This window comes from Bos indicus x Bos taurus, chromosome 20, assembly GCF_003369695.1.
Source record: "Bos indicus x Bos taurus breed Angus x Brahman F1 hybrid chromosome 20, Bos_hybrid_MaternalHap_v2.0, whole genome shotgun sequence".
NCBI lineage: Eukaryota > Metazoa > Chordata > Mammalia > Artiodactyla > Bovidae > Bos > Bos indicus x Bos taurus.
In genome coordinates, this window is record NC_040095.1 from 17,334,339 (window position 1) to 17,345,892 (window position 11,554).

The 11,554-nt window shown below is 42.3% G+C and overlaps 1 long non-coding RNA gene across 1 annotated transcript; it reads right to left on the reverse strand.

The window, feature by feature from the left end:
- Window positions 1-336: 336 nt before the first annotated feature.
- LOC113879169 lies at window positions 337-10,425 on the reverse strand. The gene is made up of 3 exons (XR_003507222.1): window positions 10,306-10,425; window positions 4,234-4,286; window positions 337-1,678 (listed from the first exon to the last, which is right to left on the reverse strand). It is a non-coding gene; the product is annotated as an uncharacterized LOC113879169 (long non-coding RNA).
- Between the last annotated feature and the right edge of the window lie 1,129 nt (window positions 10,426-11,554).

Here is an 11,554-nt window from a genome sequence, read left to right on the forward strand (position 1 = left end):
ATTTCTGTGCCACAAGAAGTCGTTTGGATCCCAAAGAGCTCTGCTTGGGCTCCCAGTCTTACCTTCTAGAAAAAATAGCTCCTTTTAGTGACTTTGCATCGCTGATCTCTTCCATCAGGGAGGTGAGTTTGGTGGGTCAGGCTGGGCACAGCTCACATTTTTTCCTAGCATCCCAGCCTATGTCCCCTACCCTGCCTCTCAGAGACCTTGATAGTAAAAGCTCTCTTCGGATAGGCTCTTTCTTACCATGCAGACCATTCAGGGAAATATTGTGTTGGCCAAAAAATTTGTTTAGGTTTTTCTGTAACATCTTATGGAGAAACCCAAACAAACTTTTTGTCCAACCCAATAGCTGTGAGAGGAACACTGAGATGGTGAGTTTTATCCAGAACCACCAACACAATTTCAGCTGAAGTCTGGCTCATCTGGGACCATCCCACAGAAATGCAATGATTTAAACGCATTTCTTAAACCTTAAAGTGTTTAAAGATGTTTATGATCATCATTACTTATATATAGTATCCATGCTACAGTGTGAGCTACCTTCAGGAAGCTAGAATGCCAATACCATGGAGTTAAGATGATGGGAATTTCAGGGCCTGTGCAAGGCCCTTGAATCACACCCCACGGAAGCCTCTTCCCCAGCGCACCTCCCTGCTGCACCTGATCCTGCCACTCCCTCTCTCTTTAAGCCAACAACTCTGTTTCTGAACACAGTTTGATTCCTGGTAGAGGCTATGTTGACCTAGTAGATCAGATGCAACCAACCAGACACAGAGAAGGGCAGCAACCAGATCCTTTTCAAGCTGTGCAAAAATGCATTTTAAGTAATGAAGGCAAGCAAGATAGAAGAACTGGCTTTACATCCTTCCCACAGCCCTGAGGAGCTCTCTGATGGCTCACTCCCCAGGAATGCAGAGCCTAGCTGACAGTCCTGCAGTGGTCTAGGTATGAAGGACAACTGCCTGATATTGATTTCTGAAACAGAGACTGGAACCAATAACAGACGGTGCTTGACCCCAGGTCTCCTGAGGCTACCTGGGAGAGGCAGGACAAGAGCCAAGCACCTGCCAAAATATTCTCCTTTGACTGTCCTCCCCACTCTCAGCCTCTGCCTTCAGCTCGCCTAAATAGAAGCTTACCAATGAAAGAATGGGAAGCTCAATCAAGGCCCAGAGGCCCAGAACTCAGTCAAGGTGGGAGGTGACCTAAAGGGGATGTTAGAAGGGGTCAGCCTCTGCTGTTCCAAGCTCTCCTTTGATGTCTAAGAGGGGTTGTCCGCTCAGTGTCCATCGCACAGCAGACCTTCATGGTGGCCTGCTTGTTCTCACCTTACGATGGCTCTGGGAGTTTTCTGGTGGGGCCGTGGAGGGGAGTTCTGGCCCTGGAAGCCACAAACAGCTGCCACTGTGTACACAGGGGCACAAGTGAATGAGGCCATGCCTAGGGCCAAGATGTGCCTCGCTGCTCTAAGCAAAACCCACCTACAAAGCTCTGGCCCTGAAGGAGTGAACAGATGCTCCTCGAGGAAAGATGACCCTGCGCTCACCTTGCTTTGTCATTTTCCATTGCTTCTCTGCAGAGGCTGCATAGGACAGCCCATTCAGTGGGTTACTTGTCACACAGTTGAAACGCCTCCGCTTCCCTTCCCACACAGGAAAGCAAGTTCTGTAAGAGACTGAAAGAGCTATGTTATTTTAGGTTTAGCTTTGAATCCTTAGAACACATAACTTTGAATACTTAGGCACTAAAATTCAGTTATTCTCCAACTTTGCTATTTATTTGCTACAAGTACTTTGCAAAACAACTTCTAAAACTGGGTTACAAGAGTGTGACCAATAAGACTGTCCTGGAGAGAGAGTAACCTTTTGGGAGGGAAAGGGAGAGTCATGTGTATAAAAGATGGTCAATGCATAAGGAAGTTGTGGTATATATACACAGTGGAATATTACTCAGCTTTGAAAAGGAACACATTTGAGTCAGTTCTAATGAGGTGGATGAACCTGGAGCCTATAATACAGAGGGACGTGAGTCAGAAAAAGAAAGACAAATACTGTATATTGACACATAGATATGGAATTTAGAAAGACGGTACCAACGATCTTACATGCAGGGCAGCAAAGGAGACACAGATGTAAAGAACAGACTGTTGGACTCAGTGGGAGAAGACAAGGGCGGGATGTTTTGAGAGAATAGCATTGAAACATGTACATTACCATATGTAAAACAGATGGCCAGTGCAAGTTTGATCCATGAAGCAGGGTACCCTGGGACAACCCAGAGGGATATGGTGAGGAGGAAGGTGGGAGTGGGGTTCAGGATGGGGGGACACATGCACACCTGTGCCCAATTCATGTTGATGTATGGCAACAACCATCACAATATTATAAGTAATATCCTCCAATTAAAATAAATAATAAAAAAAATAATTTCTCTACTTTCCCTTCCTTTCTTTTACTCTCACTCATAGCCTTTGATCCAGGTCTGCCTCTCCAAAAATGTAGAAAGGCCGAGGAAAGGACCAAAAGGAATCTTTGCTTCTGACTTGGAAAAATACAAATTCAGGATGCCTTAAAAACTAGAAATAAGATGTTGAAGGAAACAGTGAGTCTTAAGTGTGTCACTTAACTGAGCATTATGCCACATAACTAGCCTGTATAATATTTTTGGAATCTCTGGAGAGAATGGAGAAATAGCTGTTAGCATCCTTTTTGAAAAGTTTCACAGGGGATTACCTAGGATCTCCCTATTCTAATCATAGTGACATTTTCTCTAGGTTCTACCCAGAGAAGATGTTTCCCACAACCAAGTAGGCAATATCCCTTTGGGAGATATTAATGTATATAAGATGGATTTTGAAACTTCAAATATGAGATAAATAATGCAGATTATTTAAATGGTCTTACTATTTGGTGGCAGAATGACTCAGACTCACATCAGAAAATATTCAAGTAGAAAAAATCCAGATGGGTTTGAAAGAAGTGATGGAAGATATCTGGCTGCTAATTATCCCTAATTCACCTCCTACTCCTTCTGGAGCAAAAGAGAGTCTGAAGCTCCACTAGTACTGTGAATGAAAACAAATTCTGGAAACAAAATTAGCATGACTCAGAGCAGTCTGGAAGGCTGGGCTGGCCTGGCATTTTCCCCAAGCTGACCCCGTTAACAACAGGAGAGAGAGGAAGCTGCCCACGTGGCTCCTGGTGATGGAGGTGTGGGTAGAGAAAGATCAGCAGACGGGAAGCCCACAGACAAGCAGAGAGAGTCACAGCAGACACAGAAGGGGCTGAACCTGGGAAAAGACCTGGATGCCGAGAGTCTGAAGCAGAGTATGGTCTAAAATAAAGTGGACAGCTCAGCGTTGGGGCGCAGGTACCAGAGGCTGAAAGATAGTTCAGAGTAAATGGAGTAGGCTTCCCTGGTGGCTGAGCTGGTAAAGAATCTGCCTGCAATGCGGGAGACCTGAGTTCGATCCCTGGGTTGTAAGCACAGTTATAGATTACATTGAATTTACACATACATACACACTCATACCAGAGAAGGCAATGGCACCCCACTCCAGAACTCTTCCCTGGAAAATCCCATGGACAGGGGAGCCTGGTGGGCTGCAGTCCATGGGGTCGTTAAGAGTCGGACACGACTGAGTCACTTCGCTTTCACTTTTCACTTTCATGCATTGGAGGAGGAAATGCAACCCACTCCAGTATTCTTGCCTGGAGAATCCCCAGCCCAGCAGGGGGAGCCTGCTGGGCTGCCGTCTATGGGGTTGCACAGAGTCAGACACAACTGAAGCGACTTAGCAGCAACACACTCATACACATATGCTCACACCATGAGCCCCATGACTCTTTCTCCCTCTGCATCCCCAGCACCTTACAACAGCGCCAGGGAGCAGGTGCTCACTGAGGGCTTTGGAATGGAAAGTTCAGAAGTGAGATCATGTGTCAGCTGGCTCTGGGAAGGCACAGATGCAGGCATTAAGTCAGCACAATGGGCTATCAGTCTAAGCTGGCTTTGAGGGATAAGCTAGGAGTCAGAGGGAACAGAAGCACTGCAGGCAGAAGCAGGATTAGACATCTTAGCAGCCAGCCCAGGCAGCTGAGATGCGGCTCTGGCAATAAGGAGCTCTCAAGGTTTGAAACCGTCTTTCAGCAAGAGGCACTAGAGCACTGTGTGGAATAGTACAGGGCTGGAGTCAGGATTCCTGTGCTTGTGTGTCTGCCTGTTGCTTACCAATTGAGATGGCGGGGCTACTTATTGATTCTCTTAATGCTCAATTTCTTCACCTGTAAAATGAGAAAATAATAATAATTAGCACAGAGAGTTGTTGTGAGGACTAAACTTGTATGTTAAGTGTTTAGAGCAGTGCCTAGAATGTAATAAATATTCGATAAACACTGAGTGAAGTCACTCAGGCGTGTCTGACTCTACGACCCCACGGGCTGTAGCCCACCAGGCTCGTCCATCCATGGGATTCTCCAGGCAAGAATACTGGAGTGGGTTGCCATTTCCTTCTGCAGGGGATCTTCCTGACCCAGGGATTGAACCCGGGCCTCCCGCCTTGCAGGCAGACTCAACCGTTTGAGCCACCAGGTTATCCCCAATAAACATTAGTGATCACTATTATTGATTATTCTTCTCTATCCAGAAAATTGCCATGTGCTTTTTGACAGTGTAGAATGAGGCCCAGGACTTGGACTGTCCATAACTCCATTGACTCACCTACCCCCAAGTGTCTGTCCTTCGCTTTGCTGCTTGCATACTTCAAGATACCACTTTTTTTTTTTTTTTTGCATGGACCACTGCAGTAGTTTGCCACTCTGCTTTTAGTCTCAGCTTTATCCAGCCAAAAGTTGATCTTTCTAAAATCTAATCAGATCATCTCACTTGTCTGCTTCATATCCTTCATGAGTTCTCTCAAGATTCTTTGGGTTTCCTTTCCTAAAAAGGATAAGAGAGCTCTATGGAGAAATAGCTGATTCTAAGACTTGGGCAGGAAATATATAAAAATAACCCAGAACATCTTGAAGCATCAGAAAGTTAAGGAAGCGCTCAAACAAATGAAAAACCCTGCAAGGATGGAAGTATGTCAGAGAGACACAGGCACCAACATAAAAGAGCTTTTAATGGCCAAAACTGGGATAATCTGAATGACAAAATAAATAGCGTTGAATTATAACTCAAAGTACAAAATAAATATCCATGAGTTCATATCAATATAAGAAAATGATAGAATGAAAGCAACAAACAATCACTGTTTCTGGAAACAGTTCAAGACTTTATTTTTGGGGGGCTCTAAAATCATTGCAGATGGTGACTACAGCCATGAAATTAAAAGAAGCTTGCTCCTTGGAAGAAAAGCTATGACAAACTTAGCATATTAAAAAGCAGAGACATTACTTTGCCAACAAAGGTCCATCTAGTCAAAGCTATGTTTCTTCCAGTAGTCATGTATGGATGTGAGAGTTGGACTATAAAACCAAGCTGAGCACCAAAGAATTGATGCTTTTGAACTGTGGTGTTGGAGAACACTCTTGAGAGTCCTAGTCCATCCTAAAGGAAATCAGTTGCAAATATTGGAAGGACTGATGCTGAAGTTGAAACTCCAATACTTTGGCCACCTGATGTGAAGAACTGACTCACTGGAAAAGCTCTGATGCTGGGTAAGATTGAAGGAGGGAAGAGAAGGGGATGGCAGAAGATGAGATGGTTGGATGGCATCACCAACTCGATGGACATGAGTTTGAGTAGGCTCTGGGAGTTGGTGATGGACAGGGAGGCCTGGTGTGCTGCAGTCCATGGCGTCGCAAAGAGTCAGACATGACTGATCGACTGAACTGAAATGACAGAATAAACAAATGCTGGAGAAGAGACAAATTTCCCCTGCAGAAGAATTCGAAATAAATTATTTAGCTACTTCATTCTTGAGAAGGTAGCATAACTCCTTACTCCTTAGCATGGGCTGTGCCTGGCGACTTCCCTCCACAAGGGAAAATCGAGTGACTTTATAGTGGATAAATCGACAAACACTGTCTCCTCCAGGTGACTAAGGTCAATCTCAATAGTGTAACTCATAAGTGATAAACTTCCTATGTAAATAGTATGTACCTTTGCTGTAATATAATGAGAATGGAACTTCCCTGGGGTTTTCCTCCCACAACTAATAACGCCAGTCCAGTCATGAGAAAAGCATCAAACAAACACATTCTGCAAAATACCTAACCAGGATTTTTCAAACTGTTAAGTTCATTAAAAACAAAGTCTGATAAAACATCACAGCCAAGAGGAGCCTAAGAACACATAACATACCCTGGATGGGATCCTGGAACAGAAACAGAGCATTAGGTAAAAACTGAGGAAATCTGAGTTAAGTATTGACTTTAGTTAATAACAATGTTTCAATACTGGTTCATCAATTGGACATATCTATCCTCTTAATGTCGGAGAAGGCAATGGCACCCCACTCCAGTACTCTTGCCTGGAAAATCCCATGGATGGAGGAACCTGGAAGGCTGCAGTTCATGGGGTTGCTGAAGGTCAGACACGACTAAGCGACTTCACTTTGACTTTTCATTTTCATGCATTGGAGAAGGAAATGGCAACCCACTCCAGTGTTCTTGCCTGGAGAATCCCAGGGACGGGGAAGCTTGGTGGGCTGCCATCTATGGGGTCACGTAGAGTCGGACATGACTGAAGTGACTTAGCAATAGCAATCCTCTTAATGTAAGATGTTAACAATAGGGGAAATTGGGTATGGAACTGTGTACAATTTTTACAATTTTTGTGTAAATTTAAAACTTTACTTGTAACTCAGTTGGTAAAGAATCTGCCTGCAATGCAGAAGACCTGGGTTTAATTCCTGGGTTGGGAAGATCCCCTGGAGAAGGAAATGGCAACCCACTCTAGTATTCTTGCCTGGAGAATCCTATGGACAGAGGAGCCTGGCAGGCTTTATAGTCCATGGGATCACAAGAGTTGGACACAACTTAGTGACTAAACCACCACCACCAAAACTTCTCTAAAATTTAAAGTTCATTCAAATTAAGAAAAAAACAAATAGGAGAGAATCAAAAGACAAATTTTACCTGTTTCAGAATTCTGGTAGGCTCAGTCACCATTAGACCAAGCCCACTCCCCAAATTAGCAGCAGCATCTCACCTCCCCATTATTGTTCAGTTGCTAAGCTGTGGCAGACTCTGTGACCCCATGGACTGCAGCACACCAGGCTTCCCTGTCCTTCACTATCTCCTGGAATTTGCTCAAACTCATGTCCATTGAGTTGGTGATGCCATTCAACCATCTCATCCATTCTGTCATGCCCTTTTCCTCCTGGCTTCAACCACAGGCTCAAACTCTTGCATTTTTCAGAAAGATGACAACAGTGGCTGCCTCACGTTCTCCATGTAAAACACAGAAAGCACTCAGATTCATTGTACCGTTCTATGCAGCTGGGCACAGAATTGATGGGTTTCTTAGGCTCTGGAATGAGGCCGGTTGGCTCTGCCATGAACTCAGGCATATTCCCGATCCTCTGTGAACCTGTATCCTCATCTATAAAATGATAAAATAATAACACAGAGCACATCGAGTTATTGAGATATAATGAGACAGTGTATAAACACTCTTAACATAGCTCCTGGAAGATTAAGATTATGGAGTACTATCACCTCATTCTTCCCAGACTTTGCCAGTAGAGTCCAGGGAACAAACTCTACATGCAGGAAAAAAAAAATATACCTGCTCTCTAGAAGTTTCTTGCTGAAACCAAAGTGGACAGATATCATAGTAGTTAGACTACATCTCAGGCAGCGAGTTGTCTAAGGAACTTGGCCAGAGCTAGCAGAGGAGACCAAGCTGCAGTTTATTATGGAGCTGCTTCCATAGGCTGTACATTTGGAAGGGACACCACACAAATGTTAAGGCCTAACATTTACCCTGAGGCAACTCACTTGGCCATTCTCTGACTGGATTGATTTCCATGGAATCAGGAAGCTCTGTCTGAATGTGTTCCAGCCAATTTTCAGCTTACACAAATGATTACAATCAGATCCAAACTGGTCTGAGCAGAATTTGCTGGTAGAATGTCATGAGACTGCAGAGCCAATTCTTTATTACTTCAATAAATCTCAACATACAGCAACTACAGTTTTACCAGCAACCAGTTGTGTTTTTGTAATTTTAACACAATAGCAATTGAGTGTGTCTGGTGTGATGTGTTCCCACCATTCTGAGATCACCCTGCTGACTGAGCATAATTTCATTCTCCCCACTGACATTCACCCAGGTTCTCCTTTATGACTGCTTGGCTCTTTAACCAGGTAGAGATGCCAGTGGAAGAGGACTCATTGCTGGCATCACTGTCTTTCCTTTCTGAGGACCAGGAGGCAACTCTCTTGTCTCCATCCAGCTGGGCAATTTCTTGGCAGAGTGGAGAAACTCCTAAAATGCCAGATCCTGAGGCTGTTTCTAGCTGCAGCAGGCCCCTGCTTATGCCTCTCAGAAAGGCACAGGAGAGAAGATCTCCCTTGGACTGTAAGGAAGGGGCCAAGACATCATCTAGGCTGCCAGGCAATCCTGTCTTCTAGAACTGTGGCACATAATAATTTCTTTAAAATTAAAAATTATGTGTTCTACTGAACATGGTCAGCCCCTTTTAATCCATTGTCTATCGGTCTATATGTATGCAGTCTGCATCCATTGTGTCTAGCATGATGGTAAGAAGCTTAGACTATCTTCAGAAGCAGAATATTTATAATACGTCTTGTTTTTTCTCTCAGCATTATCTTTCCTGTTTTAGGTGTCTCATAATTTTCACAATAGTTTCAACATTTTATATTTTAAGGTTTTGTGTTTCTCTTTCCTTTTATTTCTTTCACATTATATAATTAGCTCTGTATTCATAGGGGAAGTAAAAAATGAATTAAACAGTTATCTGATAATTTTAATTAAAGCACAAAAACAATTTGGGTCCTTCTTGCTAAAGGAAAATTTCTAGTCAGAATTTCTCACTCTCTGCACTCCATTATAAATAGTTGATTAATTCTATTCTCAGCCACCAGGGGAAAGGTAACTAACGTTTACAGAATGCCTACTATATGCCAGTTAGTCTGCCAGTGCTTTACAGGCGTCATTTTATTTGGAGTAGAGAGAGATTAATTACAGTCATCATAATTGGCAATTTCTTTGGTTTTCAGGCAGTTCAGTTTCACATTTCTCTGAATACACTCACAAGAATGAAACATCTGTTTGATGAATTAATACATGAACTTTATGAGGGTAGTAGTCTCCCACTGAATTTAGCATTTTTGTATATTAGACTCAGTAACAGTTGTTGAATTAAATATAAAATCTCAATATTGAATCCTTATATCTACCCACTCTATGTATATTGATGTAAAGAAATCTTATTTTTTAAAAAAAGCTAAATTAATACTAAAAACTATTCAAAATGAATACAAGTACTTTGGTATGATTTCTGACATTTAGAGCTTCTTTGTCCGGTATTCAGATGTCTTGATAAGAATATAAGAACTAGATCAATATGTGAGTAACTTAAAGGATTAGGTGGCAGGTTAACTCTAAATAGTTTTGGCTTCAGAAAGTGCCAACTCAAAAGTGAAAATCAAATGACAGCAAAGGCTTTATTTCCTTGGGCTCCAAAATCACTGTGGATGATGACTGCAGCCATGAAATAAAAAGACACTTGCTCCTTGGAAGAAAAGCTGTGACAAACCTAGACAGAGTATTGAAAAGCAGAGATATTACTTTGCTGACAAAGGTCTGTATAGCAAAAGCTATGGTTTTTCCAGTAGTCATGTATAGATGTGAGAGCTGGACAATTTAAAAAAAGGCTGAGCACCAAAGAATTGATGCCTTTGATCTGTGGTGCTGGAGAAGACTCTTGAGAGTTCTCTGGATAGCAAGGAGATCAAACCAGTCAATTCTAAAGGAAATCAACCCTGAATATTCATTGGAAGGACTGATGCTGAAGCTGAAGTTCCAATATTTTGACCACCTGATGTGAAGAGCCGACTCATTGAAAAAGACCCTGATGCTGGGAAAGATTGAGGGCAGGAGGAGAAAGGGATGACAGAGGACGAGATGGTTGGATGGCATCACTGACTCAGTGAACATGAATCTGGGCAAACTTCAGAAGACTGTGAAGGACAGGGAAGCCTGGTGTGCTGCAGTCCATGGGGTTGCAGAGAGGTGAACACGGCTGAGTGACAGAACAACAACAAAGGCTCTGCCTGCAGAAGCAAAAATAGTCAACTCAAGTTTTACCACTTGCAGTGTTAATCTCACCTGCTGATTATACCGCTGGGTTCAGGTTACACTACATCACATACACAGAAGAAAATGAAGCATTGGCTCATTCAACCGAAGTGGACGATTGAAAATCCATTGCAGATGTAGCGTATGATCTGGGGAAGGCAAAAGATTAATAAGACAGGGTCTCTTACCTCCTGGAGAGTATAAAACTAGAATAGTTAAATATAAAAGAATGCAAAAGTAGGGTCCCATTCAATTTAATAAAGTCGTCCTTTATGTGTATAACTGGTTGAAAACTATCAGAAACTTAACAAATACTTTTTCAGTACTAAGTACAGGCAGGCTTATCCTGTTCATCTTTGAACACCTGGGCCTACAGTATGCCTGGCAGTTACCAAGTAAGTAGTACATTCTGAATGAATTGAAGAATACATTTATTTTCCTGTACGGACAAAGCTTATGAGGGAGTAAAGTGGTAAGACAAATATCTAAAAAACTATAATACTTAGAAAGTGTTGACAAAGCACAGTGTTATGAAAGTTCAGAAGTAGAGAAGACATTAAGTCTAAAATTCGGGTTATCGTTTTGGGAGCAGATACTGTGAGTGAATTGTCGGGGAGTGGTAGAAGGTGAGGCTGTCAGTGTGAATTATGGCATACAGTGGATTTCTTCTTAGACAATAGGGAATCATGATGGGATTTTAAGAGACAGAACAACCTAATGAGCTGATATTAAAAATAAGCTGGAGAGCTATGTCAAGTGGATTGGAGTGGGGAGAAAGCAGAGGTGAGAACAGTTATGGAGGGGCTATTACAGTTGTATAGATAATAAGAAATGAGAGGTGGAACTATGGTGGACAGTAGGGTGGTGAAAAGAAGTAATTTTTCAAATATATGATAAAAGTAAACCCTTTAGATTTTGTTTACTGAATGTCTGTGGAGTATTGTGTAAGAGAGAGAGAGGATAAATCCAAATTTCAGGCTGAGAAGAAGGCGATTCCTTTAAAAGTAGTGTGTAGAATTGGGAAGGAGTTAGAGGAGGAGATGAAGTCTACATTTTCTGTTAAAGATTAGAAGTTTATAGTAATTCAGTGAAAGGGAATTTTCACTCTGAGCTGGAAAAGTCAGGGATCATGAGAATTTGAGACATGAGGTGAGCTGGATAAAAAGACAAGACAAAATGTTATTGTTTAGAACAGTAAAGAACATCAGGCAAGTTAATCTGTATCTATTATTAACAGCAATTTTTTAATCCAAGACCACTTGAGTTTATTGAAGCAATT